This window comes from Oenanthe melanoleuca, chromosome 1, assembly GCF_029582105.1.
Source record: "Oenanthe melanoleuca isolate GR-GAL-2019-014 chromosome 1, OMel1.0, whole genome shotgun sequence".
Taxonomy (NCBI): domain Eukaryota; kingdom Metazoa; phylum Chordata; class Aves; order Passeriformes; family Muscicapidae; genus Oenanthe; species Oenanthe melanoleuca.
This window is the reverse complement of record NC_079333.1, coordinates 95428567-95448508: the sequence shown is the minus strand read 5'-3', so window position 1 is coordinate 95448508 and position 19942 is coordinate 95428567.

Below are 19942 nucleotides of genomic sequence, written 5' to 3'. Positions count from 1 at the left end.
GTTACTGGGTATCTATACAGCATTTTCCTTGCAAGTGAAATGCATGGGTCTCGATTGCCAATCTGATTTGCTTGGGTTTTTCATTGCAATAGGCAGCCAAGTAGGAAAATACTTCAACCAACCAAAAAAACCTCCAAACCACCCAAACAAAAAACCAGAAAAGCAACATCATCACTTAAAATTACAAGCCAAAGCTAGTAAATTTAATTCAGACAAACTATTCACTTGATCCAGACACTACTTGCCTCTTCATCTCAGCTGTCACCTTTATTCTCCCTTTCCTTTATTCTCCTTTTCCTCTGTTTCCACCAGCCCCAGGCTCTCTTTTTCTTCTCCTCTCCCTACAAGGCACAAGGTATTTTTTCTTTTAACCCCTTCTCTGCAACTGGTTTTACTGATTTAAAATTGATTAGCATTTATTAGCAACCTGAATACCAGTTATCACTTATCTTTGAATCCTCTCTGTCTGAAGAGGAAGTGAAGTGACTTTCATGCTTCTTGTTTGCAAACTCTAACCTAGAGGCAGCTGCACAAAATGAGTCAGACCTTCTTAGGCAAGCAGCTCACTTCAGGAAGGTGAGCAAGACCTAAAACATTTGCAGCCTCTTGGGTAAGGCAGCTGCAGGAGGAAAGGGATTGAGACTCACACCATGCTTAGCACATTCTATGGGAGCTCTTTGTCAAGAACATGAGATACTCACAGGATCCCAATGCTCACCAGGGACTGCTGACAAGTATTGGACATTTCAAGTCAGTTGTAGGATCCTGCTGGACTCAAGAATTTAGCTGCTGGGTTCAGAGGTATACAGAATATGCACGTTAACCTGTGCAGATAAGGAAGAAGTATCATAGAGGAGAGAAAGAAAAAGGCAGAAAAATGAAGTGGGGACAGGAAAAGTAGAGGTAGAAACCTTCAGTAGGTCCAGTATGAGTGGAATAATGAGTAGTATTGGTTGAAAGAGCAAATTAAGGTGAAAATATGAAGGTAAGAGAAGATATTTTCTCTAATGATAGCAATAGGGGATTTTGGAGTTTGAAGATAATTTTTTTTCTGAAAAGAGATGCTCTTCAAATGAAGCTGGCTGAATGGCCAGTTTCTCTTGTAAGAGACTGGATGAACCACAGAGTTATAAGGGAACATGCCAACAAAAAGCTTCTCCTATGAAATCTTGTCCAATATAATCAAATCGTGGGGAGTGAAAAACATATGCTCTCTGTAGCTGTGCAATCATCTGTTCTCTTGTGCAAGGCCAAGAAGTTCTGCTATCTGCTGGCCATTGGCAAGCACCTATGTAATTAACTACAACCATCATCCAATTGGGGATCCACTCTTTTAATTAACTCAGTGTGGTATTTCAGCTGCATCTGTTTATGTCCAAAAGAGATTCTCATTTGTTGTTACTTGCTACAAAACTATTACTCTATTGTAGGAAAATTATTGCACTTGAATGATTGTGCTCAGTGCTCTTCTAAGTGAGAAATACAAATGAGAGATAAAAGTAAAGGCATCTGAGGATGCATAACAGTAAATGTGATATTTTTCCTGATTAAAACAAACTGAGATTTGCCTCTTACTGTCTAACTCCAAACTCACAGGACCACTCATGCCTTAGAAGTATTCCTGAGAGTAGTAATTTTCACAAGCTCTTGCCAGATTTCTCTCAGTTGACAGCATGTTGAAAAGAGCTTTGTTAAGGAGATCAGTAAGTAAAGCCCAAGGCATTTATAGTGTGATGCATTTAAGCAGGTGTAAAATTCTGGTGTCTCCACCTGGGTTTGTTCAGATTATTGTTGTTTTCAGCTGTGCACATATGGAAATGTGCAGAAGGGACTGGCTCTGCTCTAGTTTGGCCTTTCTGTTATTGCAGAATTAAGCAGCTGGAAAACAAAGCTTGAAAGTGATGAGGTGAGAATGGCTCAGGGCTGAGGGGGCCAAAGAGAACTGAAAATGCTCCAAGTGCTGGAAAGTGACAGAAGCTGCTGGTGGGCAAGGTAAGTCCCAGCTCAAGTCTTGCCCCTCCTGAGGTCAGGAAGACTGGATGTACCTGTGACCTGTGGTAGGATCACCTCTGACTAATCACACTGACATTCTTACAAACACTTGCAGTCTTAGAAAAGCAGAACTCAAAAAAAGGTGTGAGTATTTCATTACCAAAACCAAATTGTGTTTTCTTCCATCAAAGCTTCAGCCTGCTTTCTTTTTCACCTTGTTTATCTTCAGCACCATCTGGCAAAGCAGAATGTTTCTGCTGTCTCCAGAAACATCACCTTAGGGACAGTGCCAAGGAACAATCTTTTAAGCCTTATTTTATCTGTATTACATATTGGTTTGAAAACATTTCTTAAATTTATCGATTAAAACATCAGGGTATCCAATTATTATTGAAAACACAAATCACTTTGTTATGTCAAACTTTCATCAATATTTATTATTAAGTTACCAACACTTCTACACTTATTATTAAAATTTAACCTTTTATTCTAATTAATCAAAATGAATTGCAGCAAACAACACAAGGCATTTGGCTCAAAATTTCTTTTAATGTATGCCAATAACATACTGTTACTGTTCTGTTGAAATTTTCTCATTCAGCCAGTTCCCCTTCTTGTATGTAAAGTCTAATAATAAAATATATGCCTAAATCTGAATGAGTTCTAAAGAAAGAAAGGAAAGAGGAGAGGAAGAGGAAGAGAAAAAGAGAAAGAATGGAGGGAGGACAGGCAAGATTTCTTGTAGTGAGGTGCCCAGAACTGGACACAGGATTTGAAATGTGGCCTTGCCATGGCCCTGCCATATACAGGGGACAATCCCTGCCCTGTCCTGCTGGCCACACTATTCTGACACAGGCCAGGTGCCATTGGCCTTCTTGGCCACCTGGGCACAGCTGGCTCATGTTCAGCCAGTCTCAAGCAACACCCCCAGGCCCTTTTCCCCAGGGCAGCTTTCCAGACACCATTCCCCAAGCCTGGAGCACTGCCTGCAGTGCAAGATCAGCTCTTGGCTTTGTTGAATCTCACACAATTGGCCTCGGCCATCCATCCTGCCTGCCCAGATCCCTCTGTGGATCCCTCCTGCTGGGAAGAGCCCTGGGAAGCACCACCTCTGCCTGGCCACCAGCTGGATGCAGCTCTGGTCACCAGCTCCCCCTGGGCCTGGCCATCAGCCAGTTTTTACACACTGAACAGTGCATCCATCTAAGCCACGAGCAGCCAGTTTCTCCAGGAAGCTGGAAAATCCCCAAACATTTAGAAGCTTCCTCTTGTATTGCTGGGTACTTAAGGTTTATTGAGAAGTTGCTTCATAGATCAAATTTGTATTTCATCTGGTGAATAACTGAGACCCAAAGAGTTTCATTATACATTTACTATCTGCTATAATAATGGGTTTTCAGCTTAGAGGATCTCCTACTGTGCACTTAGTCTCCTGACTCAATTTCAGTAGAATGGTAATCCCAGTATGCTGTGCTGCATAGATAAGAGAGACTATCAAAGGATGGATATAATTAATTTCCAGGATCACATCTTTTCTTTTCTTGTTTAATTATTACATAATTACTCTTTATTTTATGTATTTCAAATAGCAAATAATAGCACTGTGCCAGGACCAAGATAAAAATGGCTTAGTAACTTATTAATGTATGTCCAAATGTATGGCTTACTACAAAGAAAATATAAGCGTATTTAAATTTTTCCTATGTCTGTGTAAAAAGATATTAGATCCTGGATAGCTGTAATATACTCTGAATCACACTCCAGCTGGAATACAAGAACTGATTACCATTCCCTTACTTGTATACTGTTAAAAATTAGATCTTGTCTCTGCTTTTTCTTCTGCATTGTCTCCTTGTTGCTTCCCAGCTATACATTTTAAATTTATATTTCTGAACTTTATTAAAATTCTCTGAAGTGGTTTTTACATAATGTCATGCCTTAAAAAAAAAAAAAAAGGCAGAAAAGGTCAAGGGTCATTGTACCTGTAATTTAAATACATCTTTTGAGTTAGAATGATAGTAATTCATATTGGCATTTTAACAGAAATAGGAACAAGTAAGGCAGTGAAGCATAAAACAGCAACAAATCTAAATAAATTTATTTTTTTCCTTCATAAGAGAACATCAGTCACACACAAAATGCATCCATGTGGTGCAGGAAGAGGACAGGAGGAAAAGCATTCCCACAGCACCCATGTGCAGATGCTGTGAGGGAGGGGAGCTGCCCCACACTGGCAGCCCCCAAAGGGCTGTGCTGTGCTTTGCTGTCCTGAGAGGATGCTGTGGCTGGGAGGGGCAGGGCAGCAGCCAGGGCACCACAAACCCAGCACAGCCAGCTGATAGCTTGGAAGGGCTTGTGCCAGTGTGAAGCACTGGTTTTGCGCATCCAGATTTGGAATTTGCCTGGTCAGATGGATCCTGGTGGGTGGGAAGGGACCCCTGCATCTGTGAGGCACAGACAATCAGCTAGAAGAGAAATCTGCCCTTAAAGAGCCTCCACGTGGAAAACAACAAATTACCTTGTGAGCAGGTAGGAGCACAGGCTGTTTTCTATCAATAAGTGGGGTATGTATTCTCTAAATTCTATCTGTTCTCCTAAACATGTTTTGCTCTAAGGAAGCTCTTCAGTCACCAATTACAACTTTTCTTGTAGCCAGAGAGAACAAAATTACCAAATGGGAAGCTAAATCAGATTCACCAAGATAACCATGTTTTACCCCAGGGAACAGCACACTCCATCCAGCTCTCAGAGTGGCAGAATCAAGTAATGCTGTTCTCAGAAAAAATGCAGTAGCTGAGGGGCAAAGAGCAGCAGGATAAGCCAGAGAAGAGGAAACAATCACCTGGTGATTATAACAATTTGGTTTGAGGACATGAAGAAAAGCTACATTTGGGTTGTTTCCCGTGTGATTCCAATTGCATTTTGGTGGCAGAAGATGGGCAAAGCACAGTGTCCAGCATTGCCCTGCTGCACAGAGCCCCAGGGCCACAGCTGTGACTAACAGTTCACAGAGCAGATGAAAAGGGCTGATCCCAGGGGAAAGGAGAAACATCAGCTCTGCTCCTCCTGGCCAACAACCACAGCAGCACAAGGTTATTGGCTCAGATGGATGCCAAGGATCAAATGGAAGCCTGTGTAGACCCCTCCTTTTTAAGGTATTGCTGGAGCCTCCAAGACTGACCAGCCAATACAATTGGGAAAAAAATACAGCTGCTCTCAAGCAAGGCAGGAGCAGGTGTTGTGTTGGGAATCTTTGCAGCGTGTTACTCTGTCACTTCTTGCTGGATCTCCCGATTCCTGGTCCCTGTTTAGGTCTAAACACTGAACCATACATCAAAACTGCCTTTCCTGTTCCCCCTCCCTCTCCAGGCAGCCTGTGGAGCAGCCACAGATGCAGTCTAAGTGCCTGCAATGTCACATTGCCAAGCCTCCAAACACTGCCAGATTTCCCAGCAGGAAGCCAAGATGTGACGTGGCATTTGGAATGATTAAGTTGCCTTTATGCACCACAAAGGGCACAAATGCCATTATGGACATGAGTGATGTGATGCATTTACAAACCATTTTTTTAAACCAATATTCATGGAACAGAGTGCTAACAGAGCTACTCCAAAATGTGTGAAAATGAGTCCAAGAGAAAGTGTTGTGGGTGGATACAGTGTGTGTTATCACTCAGAAGATAAGCCCCTCTTAGGCCCATAAACAGCAGACAGGCTTAAGCAAAACAGTCATTTATCTTAGTTTTTACAGCCTTGGCACTTCATCTTCTTAGCTGCTGGTGTCTGATGTGTCTGCAGCCCTTTCTGGGAGAGATTAATAATCCTCGCCAGATGCAAAGCATTAAATTTTTCTTTCAGGACCCAATTATTTTGTTTAATTGTAACTTATATATGGGAGTTACTCTTAAAATAATAGATAAATATAATATAAAGTTCAGAGCATCAAAATTAGAGCTGGGGAAAGGAAAGCACGAAAGCAGGACTGTCATTTCACAGATATAAAGAGCTCTTTCTTGGTGACATTAAACTGCAGGAAATGGATGGTTTTGAAGCTTTAAAGGTGCTTCTAAACATCACCACATTCAAGGGACAATGGTTTGCTCAGCAGTGCACCAAAGATGCTCCCCAGCCTGCAGATGTGTTGATTTTGAACATACCATTAATAAAGCCCTTTATGAATAAATCACGGAGAAGAGATCTCAAGCTGGAAACAGAATGAGCAAACTGATCTTGCTCATTTCAAACCCAAATTTATAGAAGAACTAAATAGTGTGGTCTTCCTACACACTGATAATCAATTTAAGTTACCCTGGCAGTTTTCTCTCTGTGATCATGGCATGTCATTTGTATGCAAGATAAAAGTTCCCCATTGAGATGAATAGGGTTATTTTCAGAGCTCTGCTTTTTAAATGAAAAAACACAAACAAAACCCTAAAAGAGTTAAAAATCATCAACCATTGAGAATTTGTTAAAAAACCCACTTGGTAATAATGTGACCATGTCCAGTAAGAGGTTAACTAGGTAATTTCTGCTCTGTGAACACCACTTGCTGCAGTGAAAGTAGAAAGAGTTAAAACAATCTAGGGAGACAATCAATATTTCATTTCTTTGGAGCTAAGTAGCAGCAAAGATAAACACTCTGATGAAGATATTTGACAGACCAGTGCTTTTCAGTTTTACAAGGACATCCTGATGAATCCTCCCAAAATCCTATGGGAATGGTTAAATTTATTCTCATCATTTTATAGAAGCAGCATTGAAACACAGGCATAAAGGCTGATATTTCAAATGTGCCTGCATTAAATTAGGATTTAATCCATCTTTTGATATATAAACACAGGTCTAGATAGGGGTTTGCTGAAGCCATTTAAGTTTTCATTGAGTATTTAATTGGGTCAAAAATCATTTTAGATTGGTCATATGGCAATTGGAACACACAAAATCCATAAACCTTTTATGAAAACAGGCAGAGGCTTTGTAGAAATGCTGGTGTTAGAACCCAAATGTTTCTTGTTTATATTTCCTATTTCGTATTTCTGGCATAGACAACACAATTAAACAATACATATACACATTCACTTTTTATTCTAAATTGCTACAGGAATTTGCTGCAAGCCCCAAACTGGTTTTGGAAGAGGATCAATAATGTTAATTGTGAATTATATTATGTTCAGTAAGAAATATTTACTTCTTCATTTATTTATTATTCAACCAGTTCTAAATGAACAACATTGAAGGGAATTTCTGCAGAGAAAACTAGCAAGTTATTTTTCAAGACACATTGCAGAAAAGAGTGCTGTGTTATTTAAACCCTTGAATTCTGACTACAGGGTTCTGCTGCCTCGTCTGGTAAATCTGATCCTATTTCTACCAAACAGTGGAATTTAATTACAAAGGCTTGTGAGTACATCATCCATAATGATATACTCACAGATGCTGAGTCCATAAACAGCTTTCTCTGAAAATTAACAACACATAGCAATGCACTCAGGGGAAAACAGCAGCCTCACCAGTTTACTGATGTGTATATGGGTTTTTCTAAGGCAACAAAGGCTTTTGTTGGATTTTAGACAATAAAAAAATGAGTTCAGGTCTGTGCAAATAATAATAGCTTATAATTTCTGATTTTACACATCTAGTTATAACCTATTTTCAAAAGGTTGTTGAGCACTTAAAAAAATTACTGAAAACCTTGTAATTAAAATGCAATTTAAGAATGAACTTTATGCATTTTTATAATATTTAAGTGTACAAAAGCTGACAATCTAGACAATCCTTTCTGAGATAGATAGATAGATAGATAGATAGATAGATAGATAGATAGATAGATAGATAGATAGATGGATGGATTTGAAGAAACACTGCTCCAGTATAAAGGCAAATAATAAAAAAAGTGACATGCTCATTCTTCTGCATTGTTATATGCACATTGGAGTTTGGTGACAGACTCTTGCAATAGCTTAACTCTGTTGTTACAAGACACTTTAGAATCTTTATTCTGCAATAGTACCATCATCTCAAGGTAAAAATTCTTCCTGATACAAGGACAGGAAGTAAAACTCTTCAGTTTTAGCATCTCAAGGAAACCTTTGCAAATAAGCCCCATAAAGCACTTGTAAATAAAAATGTATCCTTCAAGCCCAGAAAAGAGAGAGTTCAGCTGTGACATTATGAACTTCATAAAATCCCAATGGTGTAGAGGAGGTGAACAGAAAGATGAGATAATTTAAGAACTGGCAAGAATTCTAAAACAAACAAACAGAAACACTTAGACCAAATCATTCAAATTAAACTGGAAAACTTAGAGGTAATTTTGCAGGCAAAAAACTTCAGTGAATTCAAAAATTATTCAGATGAAGAAAGAAAAAAATCTGTCATCAGAATCTCAGCATGAAGGTGCAGCTGGAACCTGTGCTTCAGGAGGATCATGAACTGCTGTGAAGCTGGAAGATTATATCAAGGATATATTGTTCCATTCTTAAAATGTAGCCCTTTTATTCTGTTGCAGATCATTACACAAGTAAGGCTAGAAGGACCACTGGTTTAACTCAACAGGGAGGTTCATTTTTACTGTTCAGCACAAGGTGCTGTTCAACAAAACAACTCCAGGCCATAGACCAGTTATTTTGAGCACTCCATTCCTGCTGTTTTCTTGCTAGCAGTTTTGGAAGTTCTACCCTTCTGTTATAAATTGCACTTGAAGAGGTTTTTTTTAGACAACAGAGGTAAACAAATGGACATACAACAAACCATTCCAAGAAACAAGTCTGCCAGGGGCAGAAGGTCAAATTATAATGTTGACCTATCCAGAGTGGCCACAGAGAGGGAATCCCTGGTGTAGCTTTGAGATCATTAGAAAAATCTCCAGAGCCTTCAGGAGGGACAAAGACCAGCATTCCTACATGGACTAGAGGTCTCCAAGGGTGCCCAGGCTGCAAGCTGAGGTGAATGACACCCTGGGGGGACGGGCTAGGCTGGTACAAACACTCAGCTGTGTTTTCCATCTGAGGTCAGTGCCATAATTCACTTGAGAGAGGAGCTGATAAGGCTGTGGAATCAGCTGTGCTGTTTCATACCAAGGGATGGCAGTGGGTACAATAACAGTAATAACAGCAGCAGAAGACTGAAGCTCTGCTTGTCATTTGGTCCAGCTCTGCTCTCTTCCTGGCTGACACCTGTGGCATGACACCTCCCACAGGAAAGGGCTGTGGTAAACCAGGAGCAAACAGCTGGAGCTGGAGCTCAGATGCACAGGACAGTGTAAAAGCCTGATTCAAACATTAATGCCTGAAGCAATATAGCTGTGGCTCAAACAGATGAGATCTTCCTTGATAAACGTCTGCTCCTGTGCCATCTGCACCATGTTGAACCAAAGATACCAGCAGAGAATGCAAAGGAAGGCTCCCAAAGTAACTATGGGATGTTCCAGATCACACTTGTCTAAAAATGGGCACTGTGCATAAGGACAGTAAAAAAAAAAAGGGACAGTTGTCTGATTTATGAAATTAAGTGAAGTCTGACAGTAAGAGTGACTCACTGCTCCATAAACCGTCTGGGAAGAAAATATTTCCAGCAGATTCACTACTGACTTATGTCCAGAAAGGGCAATGGGCAGAAAGAAATTACTACACATATGTAGAGGGTCCCTCAGAGATTTTTTGGTGGATAGTTCCTGTTTTTTCCTGTCCCTGCAAGTGTACCACAGTACAAGGAGCAATGGGAATGGCTGTGGTGACTGACTAAAAAGACCTTGTGAAAATTTCAGGTCCAACAACAGTATTCACCCTTAGAAGTAAGTTCAATTATCTCAACATTGTGAAGTGCACAATACAAAGAAGCACTGACAAGGGAAATTAAAGTATTTGAAGTGTAAATTAGGCACTATACCAGCAGATGTGCAATGAGCCAGTCAAAAAATATCACAAGTGGATTCTCATGCTAATTGTTTCAGTCCACCTGCAGTGGCTTAAGCACTCCCTGTATGTCAAAGTATAGAGGGGTGTCACTTGTTAATCTCTTTCTCCTGCTGCAAATCTCCATGGGCACCTGTATCCACCAAAATTGTCTCACCTCTAGTAATGGGACCAGTCTTGGAATAAGGGGTCACCTTTTCCTTTTCCTTTTCCTTTTCCTTTTCCTTTTCCTTTTCCTTTTCCTTTTCCTTTTCCTTTTCCTTTTCCTTTTCCTTTTCCTTTTCCTTTTCCTTTTCCTTTTCCTTTTCCTTTTCCTTTTCCTTTTCCTTTTCCTTTTCCTTTTCCATGACTTGCATAGATTTAGCCATTTCTAGACCTGAAATAAATCTTTCCAAAAGGCTGTGGACTAGGTTCTGAACAGTCAAACTCACCAGCAACTGCACTGAGTTAATTTAGTTTCTCTGTCAGCCTTTTCTAGGCAAAATAATTTGTTTCAAGGAAAAGGATTTGTTGTTAGGGCTCTGAAATATTTTACTCAGAAGGTATGAGGAGCAATCACTGCACAAAACCAGGCTTACAGAGAAGGGCAAGTTCTCAAGACACTTGAAAGGTACACTGCTGTTAAGGTTGGTATAAGTAATAATCAGTAAATACACTTAAACCCAAAGCAATATTTTTTCTTATGTCACCTCTGTTCTCTCTCAGTTGTGAGACCATCCAATAAGCACAACTGTTTATTTCCTTGCACATGTACTTCTTTAAAACTCTTTTGCTGTTTAAAACCATTTTAGCTGGAATTCCCTAGGTGCTCTAATTCCCAAATAAGAGCAGGTATTAGGTACTTTGGGTCTCTGATCCAGAATGCTTTGTAATGTTTAATTGATTGTGGGAAGTAAATATTAGATTGATGATGTAGAGGTATTTTTTTTTATAGTGCATCATATCATGAACTCATGCCTGTGTCTCACAGGATAAAAGCCAGAATTTTTGAAACATCATCTCAGTAACACTCAGTACCAGGCAAATCCCTATCCTGTTTGTGATTTTAATATGGTACTTAAATTTATAATACTAGGGTGGCAGAATACAGAGCTCATAAACACCACAATAGAATTCTACTTAAATAGAATGACAGGAAAATTATAATGAAAATTTGCAACAGATAAATGGAAATATAGAATCATTGTTCTCATCTTGTGAGCTCTAATTACATGTTTACATGAGAAAATATGGGCAAGCAATATAAAAATCCATTAGTGGAGGTGGTTAAGTCAACCTTTAGCTGAAGCTCTGGCCTATAAAACACTTTCTGATGCTGCCTAGTCTGTGGCTATGAATAAGGAAGAAAGGCTACTTTTGTTATTAAACCTGATGTATTTTTAAAACTATATTAACAGCATTGAAATGCTGAGACATGCATGAAAAACATTACTCTGGAGCCAAATTTGTTGATTTTATATGAAAAAAATAATTCACTACATGTTTTTAATAGATCTGTGGGTATTTAAAATCTGATTTAAATGTATCTTAATGTATTTCTTATTTCATTCTTGCAGAATTTTATTAAGAAATGGGAGAAATACACAATTCCCTGAAAGTGCATAAAACTGAATTCAGACAAAAGAGCCCAGAAGGCAAATTGCCAGTTTCCAAGACTTCATCCAAAGCCAGCCAAAACATTTCACTTGATCTGTTCTCATTACATTACCTTTCCTGGGCAAATACCATGATTTATTCTCTCTTGGAAGAAGATGTTCCAGGAACACAGGAAACAGCTCCTCAGGCAGGTCTGAGATCAGCACCTGCTGGCACCTTTCTGATGCTGCTGACTGCATGGGGACCATGCACCTGCCTCCACATCAAGTATGAGGCTGATAAGACCCAACATGTCTGGTTTTCACCCTTCCCTCTCCTTCCTGTCCTTTATGTAATTATCTCCTTTTCTGATTTCAAATTATTATTGAATGTGGCAGGCTTGCCATTCCTGCAGAAGCAGTGTTGGCAGGGAGCTCTAGGACACACTTGGCAAACACAGCTGGTAATCTGACTGGTGTCCATAGCAATATGTGGTTGTTAGACTTGTTTTGATTTACTGTTGACAACATAAGAATGTATTATGACTGTTATGTGTTGCAGAAGAATTTTTGATCAAGTTGTTTTGAAATGAACAGTGAAAATCCATCAATCTTTGCAGACTCTCATCAGCATTCACTTCCAGTTTTTGAGACAAACTGATAACAGGTATAGACCTTGTCCATTAAGCCCTCAACCTGCCAATATTGCTGCAACACAGAAATAACTCAGTGGACGATTAGGTGACTATTTCCATGTGCACAAGGACTCTCAGGATGGGCACCCAGAGGTGAAGAAAGGAAACAAAGAGTATTACTTCACCTCTTTGTGCTAAGTATACCTCTCCAAGGCAGTTATTCATGCCAAAAGCTCTTTGTATTTGCAAAACTAACAAGGCTCAGTACAAGCAGATATCCCCTTGCTGTACATGCATTCAAATAATTTTAGGGAAGTGCTGCAGTGTCGAGACTGCAGTGGATAGCACTGTTCTGCTGTCTTAACTTCTCCTTCCCTGTATGCTACTGAACAGCCCCCCTCTCAAACTCTGTCCTTTATTTAAGACCTTTACTTACCACTTGTAACCCATCTGTGGTTTCTCAGCTAAAGCCATTTTATCAAAAGCAGTGCCAAGAGCTGTTTGTGTTGTTGATACCTAAAGAGGCATCAGTTCCATTTCTTTCTCAGCATAACCACAAACATCAAACCCCCTCCCAGTCCTAAGACAGGGATATAAGGTCAATATAAGGTCGTGTGGGCAAAACCACACTGAATTACACTGAACTCTGAGAGGGTGCTGGGCAGTGGTGGTCCTGTCATACAAACATCCTGATGCACTGCTGGGCTTTAATTGCATACCTATCTTCTAAGAGGCACTTTAAGAAAAGTTTACAGGGTTGTTTTGATGTAACTAAGGTACTCAAGAGGTCCTGGTGTATGCAATTTGTTTTCTCAAAATGTTCTCACAGTCAAATAAAACAATTTGTTTAAAAGAAGCCTTGATCCATTCCTTTATAGTTCCTCCAGGTAATATTTTCCTTGACTTAGACCATAGAAAAGTAAAAACCGTTCTGAGTTGTTCTTTCAGCCCCTACCACACTATGTTTTTCAGTCTCATTAATTAGTACTTCTGAGAGATTTCATCTTTATTTTTCAAGCTTAGTGTGTTAGATACTAACATTTTATTTCCAGAGTTGTAGTGATTTTGTTCATAAATAATGCATAATACACACAGAAGCACAAGAAGGCATATTTAAAGTGTATAAGTTGGGGGGTAAAAAAATTTTGACAATTACTTTTTTGAGATAATTTGAATTTTGTTCTCCAAATCATCATGCTTTCATTGCTCATGAGTGACATATTGTAAAGGCAGAAATATTTCTTAAGACATCAGATGTAAGAATGAGTCAAAATTTTCTAATGCTAAGGGTCAGTAAACTCATTATGGAAATACTGCTCAAACTCAGAAGAAACTATATTTGATAGTGAGTTTTATCATAGGTTTCTAGTCAGTCAAGAAAGAACTGGATATGCTGAGTGGATAAGTGGATAAATTCCCAGTCAATTCTATTTGTAATAGCTGTAAAACTTCCTCTCAATTTTAATAAAGCTGGGTAGAGCATTAGAAATTATGGCAATGGAAATGCACATTTAGCAATGTTATCATTCAGCTCTGTTTTAAATTCCCTAAACCTGCAGAAAGGTGACTATGGTTTCAAAGATACACACCAAGGAAGGACTGAGCACAAATTTGATAAGAATAACAGAAAAAATATCAGAGAATTTAAATAAAATATACAAATAAATACTCATCATTTTCCACTGTGGATGTATTTAATCCATAGGAACTTCAGTTCTTTACATTATAATCCTGAGAGTTTTTTTCAATGACTCTAAATTAATCTCTGGAACTATCAAAAGATATTAAGCTTCAGCTGTCAGGTATTAAGAATTAGTGTGATGAATACAAATCTTCCTCACTAAAGAAGGGAGGTAAAAAGAACCCACCTTACTTAATCAGAGATTTAATGTATTAAAATATCATTAACATTCTGGACTCTACCTCAAGGTAATTAAAATGCATGAAGACTTAGAGTGGAGGTAGTTTGGAAAAACACCCATACAGGGGCATGAAGAAGGAGGCTGGCTGGAAAAAAGAGAAGCAAGTCATTTTAAGGAGAAAGGAAAATGCTTGTTGACTCAGAGGTCCAAAAATACCCTCAGGGAGCCTTGATTGAGGAGACATCGATATCATTTTTATAAAGCATATTTTGTTTAAGTTCTCTGTACAAAAGCTCCCTGACACATCACCAGCACTTTGAGGCCAGTTTTCAGTAAAGTGTTCTTTATACAAACACTTCTGTTGAGCTCTCTTGTGCTTTGTTTAAACTTTAACTGTGCTTAAGAAAGCACCCAGTGCAGTCCACAAGCAGCTCAGTCTCAGGGCTTTCTGAAAGGGAAGTTAGCTAGTTAACCTGGTTGAAAACTGGAACAAGAATATTTTTCAAAATATTTTTTTAATACCTGGATCTCAAATTCAGTTTACCCAGTTCTAAAATTTTCATTTTATGTCCCTCTGACTCATCACTTGAAGTCAATACTTAGATAAATGAGAAATTATTTTCCTGCAGGACCATTTCCCTGAGATTAGAATAATTAAAATTTCTTTGGCTAAAAAAGAAAAAAAATTAAGTACCTTATGAGACAGTGGCAGATTTAGCAGGCACATTTGGCTCAATGCTGTATGATATACTGGTGCATCTGAAGGAACAAAAATTAACCAACATGGTCAGTAAGTGACAGTGATAACAGGCTTACTTAATCTTCTGTAGGTTTTCTTCTACACTTCTTTTTTTTTTTCTTTCAAAAAAACATTTAATTTGTTTAAGTCCTCAGTATGAAAAGAAAGAACAGCCATGTGATTAAGACATTTGATTTGCATTTCAATTTTAGTCCCACTTCTGTATTTTTCTGGCATCCTAGTGCCTTCCTTAATTTGCTTACTTCTCATTTTTCCCTTCCATAAAGTAAAAAACCTTGGTTTTGCCTATTTAGACAGGGTTTCCTTGGGTTTGCTTATTTAGACTGGGTGTTTCCAAAGCAGAAATATGAACTGGAGGCTCACAGGATTTTTTGTTCTGAAAATTGCCACATCTCAGCTGATGAAAAGTGAAGTTTTCCTGTTCAGCCATCAGAGCCTCCACAATTTTGAGGCTAATTATTTATTCCTTTTTTTTTTTAAATCTCATATATACATTTTGTTATTCAAAGAGTTGAAGTAAACCAAATAATAGCATTAGGTTTAAATGTTATGCTCTGTATTTGTTGCATGAGATCAGGGGAGAAAATATTTGAAATAACCTTTATTGGATTAATTCAGGTGTAGGAGATGTTGCAGATTTGAGTAGTAGGATGCAGATTGCTGGGTAAAATAAAGTGCAGTAACAGAAAATGCTTCAAGTTGCTGAAGAAAGTTGCTAGTATTTGAACTGGAAAAGGCAGGATGCTAGTGACTGAAGGATTACCCAAGCAGGGATTGATTTATAGTTCACAGATTAGCCCCAAAACATTCCTGAGAGGCAAAAATTTTCCCATGATACCATCACGGAGGTTCTAGGGAGAATTCATCTTCCATCCTCCCACAGGAGAGATGGATTCAGAGAACAGAGAGCTCATGAGTTGCTGGGTACCAGCAGAGCAGATCTGGACTGTGGTGCTGCCCAGGCTTCCTGAGGGCCAAAGAGGAATGACAGCTATCTGTAGCCTGTGTACATTTCTGTGGCAGGCAATGGCCACCCAAAACCACATCATGGCAAATCTACACCACTTGGGAGTGTGTGTGGTCTAGGGCAGGCTGGGAATGATGATCACTGAGCTTAGCCCATCTGGGGATGATGGTTACTAAGCTGGGATCCCAGAGGGAGCATGCCTGCATTGGCTAAACCTTTCAGAGAGCTGGCATCTGTCTACCCATGTTGTTCTGGACTCATTTTTGTTGGGTTTTTGTTTTGTTTTGTTTTGTTTTGTTTTTTGTTTTTTTGTTTTTTGTTTTTGCTACTGTCAGCATTTCATAGTGTATTTTCTAAGCCTGAATTTCCTGGATTAAATGCCAAAATAAGATACAAAGGTAAACTGCACCACCATCCCTGGTGCTTGCTCTCTTGGAACATCACTTGGAATATCACATACTGGCTTTCTGCTCTTTTATCACTGTCTGAACCTGAACTGTAAATTGAAATGGTCTAAAACATTGACTCCAGTACTAGACTAAGTACAGATTTCATATCAGCAAATAGAGAAGCAACACACAGCTCTTCCTTTCCTTTCCTTTCAGCAGCACTGCCTCTGAAAGGATTGAGCCCACAGAAGACAATCAGCTGTTCTACACAAATGGGTAAAACTGAGGTGATGCTCTTCACTCCAGGACTTGCAGTCATGTGGACATGAAGCTTGTCTAATCTAATAAATGCCAAATAACAGCCCATGCAGCAAGATCTTAGAGGATGTGTGCTTCATGGCACTGCTGGTTTCATGTGCCATAAAACTCATCACAACAAGCACTGTGCACAGATCTCCAATCTCACCACATCCAGCCAAGTTCCCCAGGAGTGGCATTGCTCTGTTCAGAGTACCTGCTTGGACACTGAAGCTACACATCTGGAAATTGCTGGGCAGGTTCCTCTGGCTCAGCACAGTGCTGCTTCTGGCACCAGCAGCTCTCTGCAGAAGCAGTTCAAGTGCTTCTGCACTCTGTTGCCAGTGCTCCACTTTCCAAGTTTACCTCATCTGGTATTTGGAGAAGTATTTGCAGCTACTTTGTTTTCTGTTACTGTGTTACTGTGTTAAGCATGGTATAAAAAGCATTCAGAATAGAATCCAAAATCACTGCTTTTTGGACAACAGTAATCTTAAGTATCTAAACCCTGTGACATATTTGCAGTGGTCATTTTAGGTTTATGTTCCTTCCTAAAGTCCTTCACAATTCTGTGCAAAAAAGCCTTTTTGCTAACAGCTTCTGTTGCCAATTCTACTGCAAGCAGGAACACGACCTTTACAAAAGATAAACAGAAGTGGAGCAAGAGCTGCCAAGCAGTCCAACAGTGCTAATACCTTGCTGTGAAAAGCAAACTGTAATGCTAATTTACAGAGTTGAAGAGGAAAAGGAGATGCATCCACACTTAGGCTCTTCAAGTCTAGCAATTACTTTCAGATCTAAAATGGAGCTTTCCCTTAAACCAAGCAGCTACCTCTTCTGCCTCACTGTGAGGAAGATTTGGCTTGTTTTGCAGAAAATGGGTACTTTTAGAAAGTGGAAACTGACTTTAGATCTCTTATCTCTGCATACAAGGACTAATATTTCATTTTAGAGGTGCCTTCACAACTGCTTGAGGACACTGGAAGTGTGCCAGCCATGGCTGTTAAATAGCATTATTGTATTTGATGAGAGACCAGTTCTGCCCATCAGAGTTTGCTGTAAAGGTACACAAGTTAATGGAAGTCATCTTCGTGGTAAACAGTAGGAAACATTACTAGAGTGTATCAGCTTTGGAATAAAATGTGTGGTTTCCTCTGGGTCCATGGCAGCTAAAAGATCTGCTCTCTAGTGCCAGTGTTAAGAATCCAATACTTTTCCTTTCTAACATGAAAGTGGACAGTATTTGAGTGGGTAGCATGATGAATTTCACTGTCTCTCTGGCTAATATAACTGTCTTACACTTCCAACATCCACACCACAGGACAACCAGAGGATTTAAGTCGATTATTGATTGTTTGTAAAGTTCCTTACAAATTTAAAAAGCTAAATGCAAGCTATTAATGCCTTCTTGTTATAATTTTGCTATCATTAATCATGCTTTTTAGGGGGAGGACAGCTGACAACCTCTGTAAAATTTGAATAATTTGTATTAATCAGAATTATTATCTAAACCTTTCCTGGAGTGAGTACATTAAATACTGCCAAAACCTACTTGTTACATTTTTCATATTAATATTCCTTTTTGACCTGGTTGGTTAACAGAGGTTTGGGGTCCTCTAGGTTATTTCTTTGTCAGCAAAGCCATGGATGGTAAAGTCCCATGCCCCAGAAGCAGTATGTACACTGTTCTCTTGCACACAAGGGCAGCCCTTGCCACTAAGAGAAGGTGGATATTTAATTGCTCACTGTTACATACTGCTTTCAGCCAAGGCTCACAACAGATGACTCTTGGTGCACTTTTACTGTACAGAGCTGCCCATGCTGTTTCACAGTGGGCCCAGTGTTTTTTTGATCTCTTTCCCCACTTTTCTGATGTTTCTCTTTTTCTTCTCCTTATTGAACAATCATCTACAGGCTACAATCACCCACTTTTCTCCATCATGCTCTTTCCTTCTCCACACTGCTCCTGTCTGTGATTTAGTTCAGGCCCATGCCTGGTTCTCACCAGTGGTCCACACTTGGCTTGTACTGCATTAGTGCTGGCTGGACAAGAGCAGAGACTGCTGAGAGGCAGAGAAATCAGACAGGTCTCACATGGAACAAGACTCTTGGTAAGGACTCAAAGGTCTGACTTCTATTAAAAAGATGCTGGACTAACAACATGAATATGTGATCAGTCCTTTTCAAGAATGAAGCAGGAAGGCAAACATTGTTGAAAAATCCTTTTAATTTCTAGATTTCTAAGTTCTGTATTTTTGTTTGTTTGAGGGTTTTATTTTAATAAATTTAGATTTCCCATTTGATTTCCTCCCCTCCCCCCAGAGTTCTTTACTTTAGGGAAAAGATTCATGCAGATCCACATCAAAGTTCTCACCATAGGGGAGTATTTATGGTGTGGTCTGGAGATTAATTTTGCAAGAAATTTGTATTCAGAAAACTTGAGCAGGCACAGCACAAGAGTTGGCCAGGACTTAATAACTTTTCACTGTAATTATCTTGATGTCTATGCTCAATTGCCCTAGATGACTGGCTCCAAAAGGACTTCCATGAGAGAAGTGAAACCGCCCTTTCTGGCAAAGCAGGCTATAAACAGAGGCTGATGGAAAGGTAGGAGTGAGCTTTTGGTGTGGGAGAAAAATGGATGTTCTTGCCCCTTTTGCAGACTGTATCTGAAACCTTCCTGTCACCCTGCCAGCTTGTCTGTCATCTGTTACTTTTCCAATTTGCCTGTCAGCAACACAGAAGGAAATTGCTTTGAATGAAAGTTATTGACTGTGTCTTGAGAAATCTGAACTCAATCCACAGCTCTGTCCCAGGATCTCAGGATGATGCCCTGATAATTTTAAAATAGCTTCTGTAAAGGCATCTCAGGCTGCCCTCTGCCAGCCCACTCATTGAAGGGGAAGAAAACATCACTTTTGTGGGTGCTTTCATCTGCTGTCACTTCAGAGAACACAGTTCGCGCTGTGCTTACGCCTCCTAACAAATGCAGCAGAATCTGATCTCCATAGGAGATCACACTTCAGGTGTTTCTGTACTGCAAATAATTATGGCACAAAGCTATGGAAAGCATATGTTTTCTCTCCATTTTACATGTGGACTGTGGAGGGGGAAATTTAAGCTGGTGATTTTGGCAGCATGGTCTGAGAGTGTTGTAAAGTGTGGATGTGTGCTGCATGGAATCCCACAGCCCTGGAGGCAGCCTGTGAGGGAGGATACCTCTTGTCCTGGAGTGTAGTCAACCCCAGAGGTGTAAACAGATATTTAAAATGAAAAGAAATCAAAACATAGGAAAGCTTTAGTAGTGTCTTAAAAGAAGCTGCAGTAGCACTCAGAAAACTCTCACTACATTCATATTCCTGAAACTAAAGAGTGTGTGCCAAGTGTTCAGGAGCTCTGTGAGCCAGGGCACTTGCAGGGATGAGTTAAGATAGTGGCCAGCATGAATTTAAATTATCATTTCAGCCTTTGCAGCAGTCAGGATAAAGCCTGACACCAACATGATTGTGAGTGGAAGGAGGTGGGTTTCTCTCTCTCTCTCTCTTCACTTGCTC